Here is a 9,651-nt window from a genome sequence, read left to right as displayed (position 1 = left end):
GAGTTTTGCCCAGATCACAGCCTGAGAGTGTGAGATAGAGTGGCTCTGACTTCTTTCTTTGTTTCTTTCTTTCCTAGTTTCAACTACAAGCAAGTCTGTCTTTTACAGTGCATCAGTCACCAGTGAACTCTGGTCTTCTGTGTAGTGGTGGACACCAGAGCCCTGATGTTTGTGCTGGATGGGGGCCACCTCTGGGTAGGACTGTCCTGCACACATTACCTCAGTCCTGGTTTCTCTCTGGCAGTGCACAATGCTCCTAGGGAGCACCTGCAGCCTGCTAAAAACTGCTGTGCTGGCAGGAGCCACAACCTGTGTGGGATGGGGAAAAGGTCCACACAGGGACAAAGCTGAGACCCTTTTCCTAGGAGCCTCCAGCAGCAGCAGCGTTTCTAACCCCCACATATGAAAGCCGATATTTCAATGCCTGCAGGTTGCTATGGACAACCAAAGATTTCTAAACTGCAGAGCCCTGACTCTCTGTACACTGCAGTAGCACTTGGCATTTCTGTTACCAAGAGCTCCATGCTGGAAGGGAAGGAATACTCTCATCACTTTTCAACTGAAGATGTGGAAGGTCTGATCACAATGAGGTGAGAGTGATCCCTCAGGTAACCCCCAGCCATTTAAATGCTCTAACACCTGAAGCCACCTCCTCAAATATGCAGCCCCTTCAGGCAGGGACAAACTGTGTGGAAGCAAGTCACTGGGAGAAGAGCATGTTCTAGAGAATGACAGGGGAGTTAATGCGGGGAAAGGTCCGTGGACTCAAGTTTCCCCAAGTATGTAATCCTGGCTGCAGAAATTGCATGTCTGAGCTGACTGCACACACAGAGTGCACAGCAGACCTGCAGGTGGGATCTCTCCTTTGCAAAGGGCCTGCCACAGCATGTCCCGAGGCTTGTGTTCCCTGGCCACCGTTCCCTTGGGAAGAGGAGTGTCCTTCCCAGCTGAACAGAGGCGTAACACAGCATACACAGCAAGGGCTGTTCACAGAGCCAAGGAAGCCAGGGACAGGATGCAGAGCCTCTAGGACCCCCCAGCCATGCAGCTGACATCCACCATGTGCAGCCCGTCCTCACACGGTTTCAGGGATGAAGAAAACACACCCCGATGTTTTTTCTTTGGATCTATCTCATGAACAATAACTTGGTGTTATTAAGGCTGTGCCTTCTGGATGCAGGGCTGCTGTTGCCTGCAGTAAGAGTAGGGGAAACAAGGCAGAGCAAAATGATCTGTCGACATCATGCAGGAGGTCTGTGGCAGAGCTATGGCAGACCTGGGTCTCCAGAGCCTGCTGACAGCATTGCAGTTTCTTCCAGGACCAAGATAACTATGAAATGTAGTTTTTCCCCCATTTTAAGAGGGTGAAAATGCCTGTATAGTCTGCAGTCACAGAAGCTCACCCCCTACAACTCCTTGGCATAAGCACAGAAATGAACCTTCATTTGGTCTGAAATGAAAACTGTGATACAGAAGTATGCAGAATAGTTAGTAAAAATACAACCTGAACCATTATTTGGCTTGGCACAGGGAAGATGTCAAGGAAGAAGATCTAGGAGTAGGTTTTGCTTATCCTGCTCCATCTATACTCACAGCATGTCCTCCTCTCTTTCAGCAGATCTGCAAAGTGCCACCTAATTTATTTTCCCACCGACACAGGCACAGAGAGCACACCTCCATGATTAATGGACTTTTGCACTCAAGGAGTTGGTTACACTGCAGCAGACAATGAGAAATCTGATTACCACTAATATGATATTGACACAAATGTCAATGCTCTAAGATACACAATATCATTTTGAATCAAGGATCCCTTTCATCACTGTTATTTTTGTTTGCTTCTTCCATTTTAATAAACTGTTGTTCTGTGTATTACCCAAATACTCCAGACTAAAACTACCTGGGGACAATTTAGTTTTTATGTAACACTTCATTAAGTAGAAGGCACCTTTAACAAAAAGGTGTTTGTGCTCACATAGCTGGGTTATCATTTAAATACACAATGCTTCAGCTGAAAACTGTGGTCAGCTGATGCCTTTACCTTAGTGATAACTAATCTGCTGTTTTATCAAAGTCAAATATAGCAGGAAGTGGGAATAATGGCTTTTTCTTTTTTGTCTCTGGAGAATTGTACTGATCAAATCAGCCAAATCTTGACCAGTCAAAAATTAAATTAAGCTTGGCAATTGTGTTCTGTAGCCAAACAACCGAGGCAGTCAGATCCACAGGTGGGATCTCTCCTTGCAAAAGGCCCACACAGCATGAGCAGAGGCTGCAGCTGGCCAAGGCCTCTGTTTCCCTGGCCACCTTCCTTCCCAGCTGGGCAGAGGCACAACAGCGCTACCCTGCTGGGTTGTCTGTGGGAGCAGTGGTTCTAAGAGAGGCTGAAGGGCTTTGGACTCATAAATGTCTTTACTGGTTCTGGATCTCCTTGGCCAGGCTTCTGGTTTTGGACTTTGGGGCCTGACCTGGGCCTTACCTCTTGGTTCTGGTTTGGCTGATGGAAGTGGATCCATGGAGAAACCCAGTTACCCCTCACAGAGCAGTTGTTAAATTTCTATGTCTTCAAGAAGGAATTAGCTTAGTTCCTGACACAAAATTTCAATAAAGACTGGAGAAATAGGCAGGGTGGGAGAAGAAGCAGTATTTCTGGAGATGAGAGCTCTTAGTAAAACCCATGCAACCAATTAAAGTCCTTAAATTCTGCATGAAGACTACATAAGAAGGTATACCAAGCCTTGAAGCAGATCTCACTTCTCTCCAGAACCTAGAGCAGAGGAAGAGGAGCAGGAGGCAGGGAAGAGTCAAACCTTATGACCAAGTGGCAAAGTTCACTCATCACTTTGAATTCTAAAGCTGTGCTTCAAGAAATGAAAGCCCGAGCAAAATAAACACAACAGAGCTTACCTGGGAAAAACCCAACTGGAAATTGACAAAACCAAAACACTTTAAGAGCTAAAGAAATTTAAAAGTAAACTCTTTGTACTTTTTATTAATACATTACAAGTTCAAAGTCTGCAAAACCATTTGTAACCACCTGAAAGGAGCAAAGTATGAGATAGAAATGTACTGTGAGGCTGCTAAATAATCTCCTTGTCTCTGTACTGCTGCAGGATGCAATAGGGTGGCGTCTGCATCCAGCCTCTCTGGAGCAATGGACTGAGGCACTGTCCAGAGGGAGTGCAAAGGAGGACACAGAAGCTCAAACTGATAAATGCAACAGAAAAAAACTTCCCACAGGACACTGAAATTATGTTTCTGCTGCTCATGCTGCTAGTATCAACCCCATTAAAAAAAACCCAGATATTTTCTTTTCTCCTTCATACATTATGGCCTCTGACTTGTTTCATCTGACCAACACATTACACCTTCTAGACATCAATTACTTACATGGCCATTTCTTTCTTCTTCAACACCTAGAAGTTCTCACAACCCAGTGTTATCATAGATTTACTATTTACTGGTAACAGCATATTTAAAATCCAAAAAGAAGGAACTGGGTCACAAAGAAGAGCAATTTGGTACTACCTTCAGGCTTGGGAGAGAGTCAATTCTATAAATCAGGAATACAGTGCAAAAGAATATAGAGGAAAAGGTTGATTCTGAGTCTGCCCAGCTGCTCTCTGGCCATGAAAAGTCACAGGACAGCTCTGCTCTTCACCACCTCCTAAGGATTCCCAGATCACATTCCAACTCCCAGAATATTAAAAGGGAGGCAACAAAGACCACTGCATGAATAGCTGGTCATCAGTTCAATCTATCAAACAACCAGAGACAAGAATTACAATTACAGCAGTGAATATAAAAACTATGGAAATACCATCCTTTTCACACCGCAGGCTATGAAACAGGCAACAGCTGTGACAAGGAAAAACATTCCCTTCCTGTTCACTGGAGATTTAAAACACAGAGTTAGACAAGAACCTGCCTGGTGAAGGCAAAGCAAGTCCTGCCCTGGGGCAAAAGGGTAGCCTGAATGACTTAGAAAATGTTATCCAAGCCCTGTTTGCTACAGTCATGCATGTGCAGCACTTCCCTGCTTCAGTCCTGACTGCCCAGCAGTCCGTGTCTGCTGGCAGATGAGATCACGGTTACTGCAGTAACCACAGTGGCTTTCTTTTCAAAGGGAGAGACAGAGGAGGGGTTTTTTCCCCAAACTGTAAGTATGTTCAACTCACATGTTGGCAAGCCTGCTGCTGCCAGGCTCTGCAGACTAGCCCTGAACCAGACAGTAACAGCAAAGTTTGGTCCTTGTGTGGGCACTGGTGGCATCCTCAGTACAGAGCTGAGCACTGCTCTCACAAGAGCTTTGGGGGGAAAATATATTTCAAAAATGCCCCCACAAATCTCCTCCCTCCAGATTTTAAGCCTCCAGGTTTTAAAAATAGCAAATCAACACCTAAGTGAAATAGGTACAGAGACAACCAGAATAACCAAGGGCATAAAGGGTTTTCCTTGGCAGGCTGGGAACAAGCTTGGTGTGAGACTGGGACTTGCTGTGCACTCTCTAAATCAGACTTGTGGACTGCCCTCTGCAGTGTGTGTTGGGCTGTGTGTGGGTGACACGTTCCTAAGTCACTGGGGCTGCTTTGCAATTCAAGCTGCACGTGTAACTAACCCTCCCACTTTGAATCTAAGTGTGAGAGCTTGATCTGACACACTTATCCTTATTTTCTTTAAACATTTCTCCCTTGCTTTACATTTGCTTTCTGTAACAGAGAAATAAATGTAATTTTTCCTTTGGTAACCTATGAGCCCTCCATTGGTACTCATGTTGGTGACAGGGATAGTCTCTAATGCTCCTAATCCTCCAGTCCTTATTTGGGGAGTCATTACTTGGGAAAAATTAATTTTGAATCATCAGACTTGGCCTGAAATTGAACTGATGGAGGATTTATTCACCCCAGATGAGCATTAAATGCTCACCAGTAAGAGCAAAGGCTTTGTAAACTGGCCCTTACTATGCAAGCGGGACTTCACACTTCCCATCCCAGTGCTGATCAGCTGCAGAGATCATCCCAAGGACATTTCTATTGCCAAGTCTGAATTTTTTATGAATTTATTGATGCCTGGTTTTATGCCTTGTATCCCATTTTCAATGCTATATGTAAAACTTGGGGATTTTCCCCCTCGCCCCCTCTGTGAGTCTTCCACAGGAATGTGCTTCTTAGTGCTGGGCACATCTAAAAGGAACACAGTCCCCTTTTCCCCAGCACATAGTTTCTCATCCTATTATATTTATGTCTTTTCTTGACTTTCTCTGCCAGCACATTTGTTGTGAGAATAACAGCCCTTGGGGGCAGATAGTTCTTATATTTTCATCATGCCTAAAATAATTGTACCTACTTATTAAAAACCTCACTGACAGTATGATACAATAACCTTTGTGATTTATTTATCTTTCAGTGAGCTTTAGAGAGAGCTACAGCCTCTTTTCCAACTTTGTGCTGTATAGTCCATCATCAAATGCAGTGCTGCACTCTGATGTTTGCAACATCCTACAACAAGAAATTGGTCTTTGAATTACATTTATTCTACCCTTATCTAGTTGATTTACTGGTTCCTCAAATATTTGCTTCCTTGTACTATCTTAATTGAAGATTCCTCCTGCCTATATTTCCTTTCACTGCTATTCTACAGAGGGCAACACTCTCCAAACAGCACGTTTATGCTGTCTTCCCCATCTTCTGTGTACACCACCATTCCTACTTTTTTTCCATCACTTTAGCCTTTTAAAAAAACTCCAAGCAAAAGATTTCAAGGGTACCAGCTGGGTTCTATGATGCATTTTTCCTTTTCCACAAGGAAGGCCTGCCTTCTGAAGGGACAAGCAAAGCATTTACAGGCAGTAAAGGAACCTCCTTAAGATGCCTTGTCCTTGCCTTGTTCTTGCCCAGTATTTTTCTGATAACTTGGCATGCAAGGCAGAAGAATTTGAATTCCAGACCTCTGCCCTGCAGGGTCTCAGCTCTCACAGAGCCTAGCTTGGAAAGCAGGAGGAGCCCCCACAGACTGGGACAGCAGAAATGAGGTTTTTCCAGAAAAACAATGAGGTTTTTGCTAGCTCAGCCCCGCTATCAGCTGGATCTGTACCTGCGAATGAAAAGCAGATGAGAAGATGTACAAATTTAATCTGTTGGCTGGTGTTTGTTTTTTCAGTCAGGTAACTGGAGTATGGGATCTCGCATCACAGAGCACACTAACAACCCAAGAGTGTAAGTAAGCAGTAGCAAAAAGCAAAACAGAAGAGGAACAGGTTCTTCCAGAAAAATACCAAACAGAAAAGGCAATTCTTAAATATATTAGAGGCAGACACACTTGGGGCTGGTACAACTCAAGGGCAATGACTAAGGACTTCATTTTATGATCTCTCCTGTGCCACACCAGCCTCTTACATAAAGTAGAATTTATTGGCAAGGATTTCCACAAATTAATTCTAGGCATTCCTTTGATTGGTTTAACCCTTCTAGGTTTTTTGATCTTTCACTGTCTTCTGTTTATCTGCAAAAGAGAGAAGGGCCATGGAGCACCTCATTATCTCCTCACAATATCACAGTGTGTGGCATGGCACATGATGGCACTCCTTATTCTTTTCTAGTATCTGTTAAAGTTTCCCAGGACTACTAACACATTTGCAGACAAATTTTGAAGCCTCCTTAAAAAAAAAAAATTTAAAAAATCAACCAGAACTATGTCTTGTTGGATTTTTTTTTTAATTATATCCAAAGAAGGCAACTAATAATGACCACAAATAAGAAAGATTTGCCTGAAGTTGCTAATAATATTCTATCATCTTATCTTTAAATTCTTTTTTGTGGATTAGAGATGCTAATAATTATGAATCCCCCCAGCTTCATTTTATCTAGTACAGTAACATAATCAAAATCATCCTGCTCTAAACTCTCTATAGCAAATCCTCTTTCTAAAGCCCTTGTTCAACGTTCTCCCTCATTTTAATTTCCTTTGGTGCTGCTTATTATGCTAAAGCCTGGCATCTGAAAACTGAACAGTAGCATTAACTATTTTTTCAGCACAGACCATACCTATTCTTTCTGGATACTATTGCTGTAAGTATATTTTTAAACACCAGGCTGCCTGCAGTGAAATACCTAGCATTCCCATTGTGTTACTGTAAATACCATTATTATGAAGAAATTATTGACTTTGTTTAACACACTGTTCAAATAGTCTGCAGAGATGTCTGTGGTGCCAGTGTCATTCTCTTGCTTTAATTATAATTTTAATCATCCGTGATCTTCCATTTGTTTGTGCAGTAAGATAATTATTTTTTTCTATCACAAAGCACTGAAACGATGTCTTAGTATTATTATTTTTTATTATTGATTTGCACTACACTCCTGCTCACTCATTCCACTAGATCCTCTGTTTCCAGCTCTGCTCCTAAAAACCCACCATCTAATGGTACATCCTAAAATGGCCTGCTGCATCCTAAACACCATCTATTTTCTTCTGCCTCCTGCCCTGTGCTCATTAGCAGGGTATTTGCTGTCTCATTTAGGCTTGGGCTTGCTATGCCCACCTGTAGGGCAGCAGAACAGTTCAGTACAACCACAGCTCTGGGACCTCTCAAAGCCCTTTCTGTGCCCTGTGGCAAATAACCTACATCAGCTGTCCTTCCCAGCTTGTGGCAGGCTACACACTTTCCTTTCAGGTCCACAAATTCCCACAAGAAGGGAGATGTAAGAGGGAGGAGCCCAATCCCATGTGACATGTCTGCCTTTAGCACTGTTCCATGCTATCTTTGGCAGGCAGATCCAGGGGAACTCGCTCTGCTCTGCCAGCCGGACACCCTGCGGTCCCACGGCGTGACACCAGTCCTGAGACAGCAGACTGCAGCACAGCACACAAAGCTCGGATGTGAAGGACCAACGTGAGGTCACTTCAAGCCCACTGGGAGCTCTGAGTCTCACCCTGCCCACAGGCACAGCAAGACATCAGTCACCCAGGTGACTGTCACTGCCTTGCAGCAGCTAGGGGGGCTGCCTTCTTAGGCAAGCGTCTTGGGTTGTCATGCAAGATGTAACCAAAGGTAAGTATTCTATTAGCAGCTGTTAAAACCAGGTGTGGTAGTGTTATTTATCTCTTCCACAACCCATCCCTCATAACTCCAGGGGATGGATGGGCCATTGGGTCTCACTGCATGACTGATAAAATCCATCATCCCAGTGTGAGATGCTCCACACAGGGGGAGGAGCCAAGCGTTCCCACCTGGATAGAATCTGAGATTTGGAACACCACAGTCAGCCTTTCTCCACTGGATTTCCGGAGGAAGACTGGATCCATCTACATCACTACTGGACCTTCAGAGGAAAACTACACCCTGCTACAGGATCATTGCTTCAACAGAACCACATCTGTCACTGCAGGAGGATTGCAGCCACCATTTAATCAGACTGCTACCAACAGGGTGTCAGGTTGTATTCTGACTCTCTTAGTGTTGTTTTTTTTTTTTTGTACTACTGCAATTTTATTTTAATTTTACTAGTAAAGAACCATTATTCCTATTCCCATATCTTTGCCTGAGACCACCTTGATTTCAAAATTATAATAATTTGGGGGGGAGGGATTTACATTTTTCCATTTCAAAGGAGGCTCCTGCCTTTCTTAGCAGACACCTGTCTTTCAAACCAAGACAGCAAGCCTATCCTAACACAGTGTATAGCTTTATTTCTAATTGAATACCCAGGCATGCAAGGGGAAGCACTGAAGCCCTATTAGCAGCTTCACAGCTCCTCTGTGAAGCAGAAGACCCTGTAGCAGCATATTGTCCGTAATTATAAGCCACTGAACTACGGAATGTCAGAAATAGCAGAAAACACGGGATTTGTAGGATTTGCTGTATTAGTTCCTCAGAAAGAGATTCACTGATAGGTTTTGACAAAAGCTGTCTTCCCCTGAATATAAATGTCAGGCTGCAGTCAGCAGGCCCCTGCTAGCGCAGACGTACGGGGGCAGGCAGACATCTGCCGAGGTTCACTGCAGAGGCACAGCAAAGGAGCCTGCAGCACCTCTGGGCTGGGGCTGGGGCTCCCAGTCTGCACGTGCCACACACAAACAGCTGTGTGCTCATCCCAGACTTTGAGAGCACCTTCGGGCAGGTTAAAAATCAGCCTGATAAGAACATGTCTCAAGTCTGAATGCAGAAAATCCGGAAAACCCCTTAAAACTCATGCTGGGCTGACTGAGCCTACTGCTCCCCACAGCCTTAACTCAAGAAGGGACATGAAGGACTCCCTGGCCATTTTCCAAATCTCTGCTGTAGCAGACTTCCTGGCAGGCTGCACCTGGGCAAGAGAAACATGACTGACTGTAGGGAGCAGTACCAGGGCTGCAGAACCTGACCCCTGTGTCTGCTCAGCCACCTGCAAGAAGTACCAGCTCACCTGCCTGTGTTCATCTGGGAAGTCAGGAAAAAATTTATCTGATTAGTTTTTGTATGCCTGTGAGCCTAGAGAGCCTGCAGGTCATCTCCAGGAGCCAGAAAAGAAATATTACTTAGAAACAATTAAAGAGAGATTTAGGCTATGATGCTGCATTCATTTTTTAAACAATCCTCAAGCATGGCAGGTATTTGAGTATTGATTGTTAGTTCATGACCACACCTGGAAATGCAGCAAATTTCTGACACTT

General features: G+C 44.2%; 1 long non-coding RNA gene across 1 annotated transcript; it reads left to right on the top strand.

The window, feature by feature from the left end:
• Positions 1-507: 507 nt before the first annotated feature.
• Positions 508-8,531, top strand: LOC111931936 (uncharacterized). The gene is made up of 2 exons (XR_002865834.2): positions 508-590; positions 1,616-8,531. It is a non-coding gene; the product is annotated as an uncharacterized LOC111931936 (long non-coding RNA).
• The last annotated feature ends 1,120 nt before the right edge of the window (positions 8,532-9,651 follow it).

The sequence above is a fragment of the Cyanistes caeruleus genome, chromosome 7 (assembly GCF_971803275.1).
Source record: "Cyanistes caeruleus chromosome 7, bCyaCae1.hap1.1, whole genome shotgun sequence".
NCBI classification, from domain to species: domain Eukaryota; kingdom Metazoa; phylum Chordata; class Aves; order Passeriformes; family Paridae; genus Cyanistes; species Cyanistes caeruleus.
The sequence above is the reverse complement of the archived record's forward strand: the minus strand, read 5'-3'. Positions and strand labels throughout refer to the sequence as shown.